Source organism: Opisthorchis viverrini, assembly GCF_000715545.1.
Source record: "Opisthorchis viverrini unplaced genomic scaffold opera_v5_26, whole genome shotgun sequence".
NCBI lineage: Eukaryota > Metazoa > Platyhelminthes > Trematoda > Opisthorchiida > Opisthorchiidae > Opisthorchis > Opisthorchis viverrini.
The window spans coordinates 836,100-841,887 of record NW_008751683.1 but is presented as its reverse complement, the minus strand read 5'-3'; the positions used below and the strand labels follow the sequence as shown (position 1 = coordinate 841,887).

The following is a 5,788-nucleotide window of genomic DNA, read 5'->3' as shown; positions in this document are numbered from 1 at the left end:
CAAACTTTCAAATGCCACACTTAACGGTACAGCTGACTTCTTTTGTCCGGTTTCTCTGGTAGTACCTTCATAAAACTAAAAGCGCATTATTTCTGTTTGATACATGAACATGCTGCACGCAGCAGACGAAGTCAGTGATGGGTAGTATTGGTGCTTGCTGGCTCAAGGTTAGTAAATATATGTAGCTTAAAACAACCTTAACAGGAAGACCATCACTGCAGAAGAATTTTTGTTCCTGCAAGTCGTGATAGATGAGGAATTCTTCAGAAATCTTAGTCGATCTAACAGGGTTTGAGCCTATGTCTTTTAGCTCGAGTATGCTGATGAGTTCAAAGTCCCCTGTGATCCATAGTTGATTTGTCTGACCGGACTTCTAGATCGTTAAAGTGAACTTGATTCATTTAGAAAGTTAAGATTAGATATAAAACAATAAACAACTAAGTTGGTATTACATAACAATGAGGTTTGCTCATTTTCACAGCTTAATCGATGTCTTACTTCAACCTCCCGCAAACGTTCTTCTGACACAGAATTGACGGGTTCGGGCGACTGGAATAAAATGGCAACAGTAAAAACACATTAAGCTACGCCCCAACATGAGCAAAATTTTCGAAAATTGGCCTCTAGATAGTTTATAACTACAGTAACAACACTATGTTTAAATTAGGCCAGACGATTGTTGCCCTGGTGTGGCCAGGATATCGCGTGGCTTCTGTATAGGATTGCTTAGTGTGACAACTCCGATTGGCCGAGACCAGGCTCAGGGCCAACATCTGTGAGAACATTATCTTCGAGCTTCTCTCGATTTCGGAAAATTCTGGTTTGTTCGCACAGAAATAAAGACATCTGCGAAAACTAATGAACCACCAAGCTTTGTGCAGGTGTAAACTTCACTTGAGCACACCTGAATACTGAAGACTTCCTTCACACACGGGTGCTGTTTCCCCGAATTCGAAACCTTGAAGAAACTGGAAAATGGCCAGAGTAACGACCTACTCATGTGACGTAAGGCACGACCAAAAATATTGACCGTATTGGCGGTGTATCGAAAAAATGGAAGTATTGAACCGGTCTAAACTAGTCACACAGCTAAGGAATCAAGGCTTAGTTACAAAAAGACGAGCAAGTCATTCCCGATAGTCAGACAGTTGAATCTGGATGCTTCATTAAAATAACGTTTTAGGTTTTTTATTTAATTTAATGCATAGTTAACTATGATCGAACTATCACTCTGCCAACCATGTATTACCTTCGAGTGTGAGGATTTACATGGATGATAAACAGCGGTATCATTGTGCTCTGAGAACATCACGTTGTCCTGCGTACGTCTCAGTCACTGTGCGCTCATTTATCATAATTTTCAAATGATTGATTACCACAAAGTACAAGCTAAAGTACATGACGGACATTCGAACGCAGTTGCTAACTACGTGAGCGCCAAGAGTACACGAAAAAACATGTGAAAAATACAAGCTCATTATGTTAATAAAAGTTCACGGGGTATGTGGGAGCACCGTTCAAAACTAGTAAAGTCTGTGGGAACGACACGGGCCTGCTCCTGAAATAGGGTAAGATACAAGAAAATAAAAAGTGCACAGCAGGCGCTGCACTAATGAAAAACATCTAATAGAAAGTTACAAGAAAATCCGAAGACCTTTGGGCTCGGAAAATACAGCCGGTGACCCCTTTATCCGAACCATGCTATCATTTAGGCTACCGTTTGCCCTTCTGATGTATATTACCAACAACCAGATTAAACGTTAACTTAATTTTATGCAATCCAAACAGCGATGAGACACAGAATTACGGGGTTACTGATTAAATTGCATAGCCAAACAGACATCCAATCATCTAACTGTAAGTACCAAGTCCAAATTGATTTCTCAACCTAAAAGAACATGAAATTCTCCAGAGGTATGACCAAGAAACTTTCAGTCATCTTCAGAATATCTTTAAGATTTGCCGAGCTAACATCATGAATATTCTGAAAATTTTGTGTATGCTCAATCAGCTGATGACCATGAAATTATCTACCGTAGGATCAATACACTAAATTACATTGAAAAGCTGTAATTATACCATTTCCGCTTTTTGTTGGGCGGAAATTATCAAAAGTGCAAAAAGCCTCTTCACGTCGGAGAGTACCGAGGAAAGATGTATGCGCATGTTTACCCAGTGTTTTTTTGTGTGAATGCAGGAAAGTGTCATTAGTGCGGCCATCCCGAGTGAACAACCTAATATTGTTGGGAATATTATTTACGCTTGACTTAATTAAGTGTATCCCTGCGGAGACTTACTGGGTAAATTATAGCACAAGTGGACTTCCGGTAAGTAAGATCGGAACTCAGGATATTAGCCCAACGCAGCACGCAGCACAACGTAGCACCGCATATTATTGCAAGTGACAAACACCGATAAAGCTTTTACAGGCCATTATGTCAGTTTCATTGGACACAAACCGATGTTCACCTCAAACCTGAGACCTTGATTTTATTTTCTCTACCTAAAGCAGAAACGTAACAGAACTAAACTGGTGCTATACAGAATAGATCAGTTTCTCTTCTCATACATGACGCAATAATAAATCCGAAGAGTGGGACTTTTCAATAAAGTAATACTATCTTCCGTATAATCATTTTAAGCTATCGATTTAAATCAATTCAGACGGCGGGGTGGTCCTTGGACAATTTTAATGGATTTTTTGCAGGACCGTTATCCCCAAGCACCTCAACAATTCGTTTCATGGTATGTTTTGCAAATAAAGGTTGCCGTACTTAAAAGTAAAGGCGAAATATTATTTTTTTCCGCCCTGACACCTAACCAAGTATAAACCTTGCCTGGTTCAAATTCAATCGATTTTTAATCCATTAGGTTTACTCATACCAGGGGGACTTCCTTTAAAAACAAGAACAACTTGAAAGCGACAGGCATAAAAAGACTGACTGAGGAGCATGCCACTTGGGTTAAATGAGAGCAAAGTCATGTTAATTCCCATATTCTACTCGATATGTTACGCATTACCTAGGCTTTAAAAACAAGAGCAACTTGAAAGCGACAGGCATAAAAAAAGGCTGACAGAGGAGCATGCAACTTGGGTTATATGAGAGCAAAGTCATGCTAATTCGCGTACTCTACTCGATATGTTACGCATTACTTAGAAAAATACACGTAGTGTTTTAGTATTTTTTTCAACCACTTTTCGATGTTTTTCGTCGATGTGTACATATAAAAAAGTTGATTACGATTTTCAACCAAACACAGTGCTGAAGGTTGAGTTCGGTTTTGTGGCAATCATTGGCTCGTGCACACTATCAATAGTTCATTGGGCAGTAGAAGGAAAATATACTTTGACCTTTAGACGAGTAAAAAAAGAGGGAACTCATGATGAAAAGGTTCCGATTCATTCTTTGTAAGACACAAAGTTACAAATAAGAGCTTTTTGTTAGTCCGATGACTGAATATTTCATGATTTCTATGTGATCCTCATTTTACTTGAGTAATATTTGTTTGACCGTTAGTAACCGTCTACTTACCAGTAGGTGTGCCCTTGTCCGCTCTTCTTCAAAATCTCGAAGATGCGATTCTGAAAGCAGTCGTTCTCTCTCTATAAATGTGGAGTTGCATTCCACCAAAGTCTCGTAGAAACTTGCGGTCTAAAACATCAAAGCAAAGTAGGCAACTGGACATCGTTCGAATATATGCAGATATTGATTGATGATGATCCCGGAGGTTAAAATAAATTCCGGATGAGCCATTCATCTTGAGAATTTTTTTCCGCGTAATTTTGTTCATTTGCGAAGGCGCGTGGATGTTTTATGAGATAGCGAACTAAATAATTCTTGAGCTTTAGCCGTCACCTACAAGCACAGTCATTTGAGTTATTGACTCCCCATCGTTCAACGTAAATCTCAGTCCTCCAACCTAACAGAATATCAGACTTAGAGACAAGATTGCTCACATGGTTGGAGAAAACTCCTCGACAATCTGATATGCGGTACTGAGTCAGCGGAACTACTTTGACACAATGATCATTCTAACTGAAACTAGAGTCGGATCGTCTGCGACACATTCAACTAAACGTTATCACAACCTGGAGAAGTAGCTCATGTGGTCGATAGTCTCCCAGAAAAATCATTCAAGATGCAATACAGCAATGCATTATATGTTGTACTGTCTGAATGCTACAACCTCCCTGCCAGATTTACAGTAACTCATTTGATACCCTCTCTTTTTAAACCAGTCAGTTTTATGGCAAGTTGCTTGCAGACAAGCCTACTGTTTTGGTGTAAGGCTGCAAGACATAGCATTTGCTGTCGGATCATATAAAGCATTTTCAAGTTTTTGGTCATCGTTGTCTGAGAAGAATTGCTGGTTATGAATGGCATCAACGAATTTGTTGCAAGCCTATCAGAAAATGGTTAGCTGCTTGTGTATCAGGGACTTTGGTTGTGTAGAGCATCCTACAGCATCAATATGGTGGCTCGGTCATGTGCTGAGTATAGAAAATAATTGTGATTCGAGACGAGTATTGTAATCAACGTCTCTTTCAAGACAATTCAATCCGTGAGAAAAAGTGTGCGCGAGTATCAAGAGCATTGGTGTTGTTGGTACTGGCCGCCTTCGTCACTTGGAATCTCAAAAGAAAACATCTGCTCCTGGCTAGAGACCTGGCGGGATGCCAATAACCAATACTTGTGGCGTTTGTGCTGTTAGTTCCTTTCCAGACTATCTGACTGACTGTTTGGAGGAGAAGGCTCAATAAGATGCTTGAAATGCCTGTCCACTGTTACTTTTTTCCATTTTAAGTCCTTAAATGTAAGTAACTGAACATTGGGTTCATAGGACAGTGAAGGACCAGTCTCAACACTGGTGGTACTGTGTCCACTATTTCTGCTTCTTCATCAGTATAAAACAAGATATTGTCAGAGTTCTTTTGTATAAACTGGCGTGACTGGATCTAGTTTGTTTCAAGTTAGAGTTACAAAATCCAACTCATTGAGGTTGGTTTACACTTAGCCGGTATTAAACAACTAAGATACGGACATTCATCTTTGCTTTGAGATGAAAAATAATGATTTATAAACGCGCTCAGCCAATTTATACATGAAGGGCCGGTGTAATAAAGACTGCTTGTTTAGCTGTGATGTAAGAAACGGCGCGCTTTACGGACGTAATTGTTTTAATGAAAAGTCCAAATTTAATCAAACATTAGGTTTATCAGACTATCCGCGCAAACTACTAAGCCAGCATGGAAAACTGCTCGCCTGTTGAGTAAATGTGATGTTGGACACTACAATTATGGAAATTTTCGACCATCGTTGGCTCGTTCCACTAGTCAAAGTGAATTCTAAAATGGTTGCATATAGAGAACTCTCCGGAATATCATTCGTTTGATGAACAAATGAAGGTAACTCACCCGAAACTTTTCGGACTCTGCGGCCATGATGAATCTGTGTGTCGAAACGTTTTGGCTGGAATATTTCAAAAAAAAGTTTTCTGAGCTTTATTGAGAGAGTGCCGCACCTTCCAATGAAGTAAAAAAAATTGAGCAGGTGCTGCAGCAGAAACATTCTTACAAGTTTTTTTGTGCTGTTTTTGACAGACGTGATAACCGAATGCAGAAGGTAGGTTTACCGTCCACAAGTCTGCTTTCCACCTGCCAGTTCGTTTTCAATATATTTTGCTAGCTTTCTGTTGTCAGTTTCTATAAGAGCTGTTAGGTGTCATTTCCGAATTCTTATTTCACTCTTGAGGGAAGTTACACCAAGCCACCTGGGGTCTTTTGCTT

At 39.7% G+C, this 5,788-nt stretch overlaps 1 protein-coding gene across 1 annotated transcript in view; it reads right to left on the bottom strand.

The window, feature by feature from the left end:
* Positions 1-3,662, bottom strand: part of T265_02263 (hypothetical protein) — a gene marked incomplete at both ends in the record, with an annotated part of 36,539 nt that extends 32,877 nt beyond the window's left edge. Inside the window, 2 exons of the mRNA XM_009166467.1 lie at positions 499-549; positions 3,534-3,662. The remainder of the gene's footprint in view (positions 1-498; positions 550-3,533) is intronic.
* Between the last annotated feature and the right edge of the window lie 2,126 nt (positions 3,663-5,788).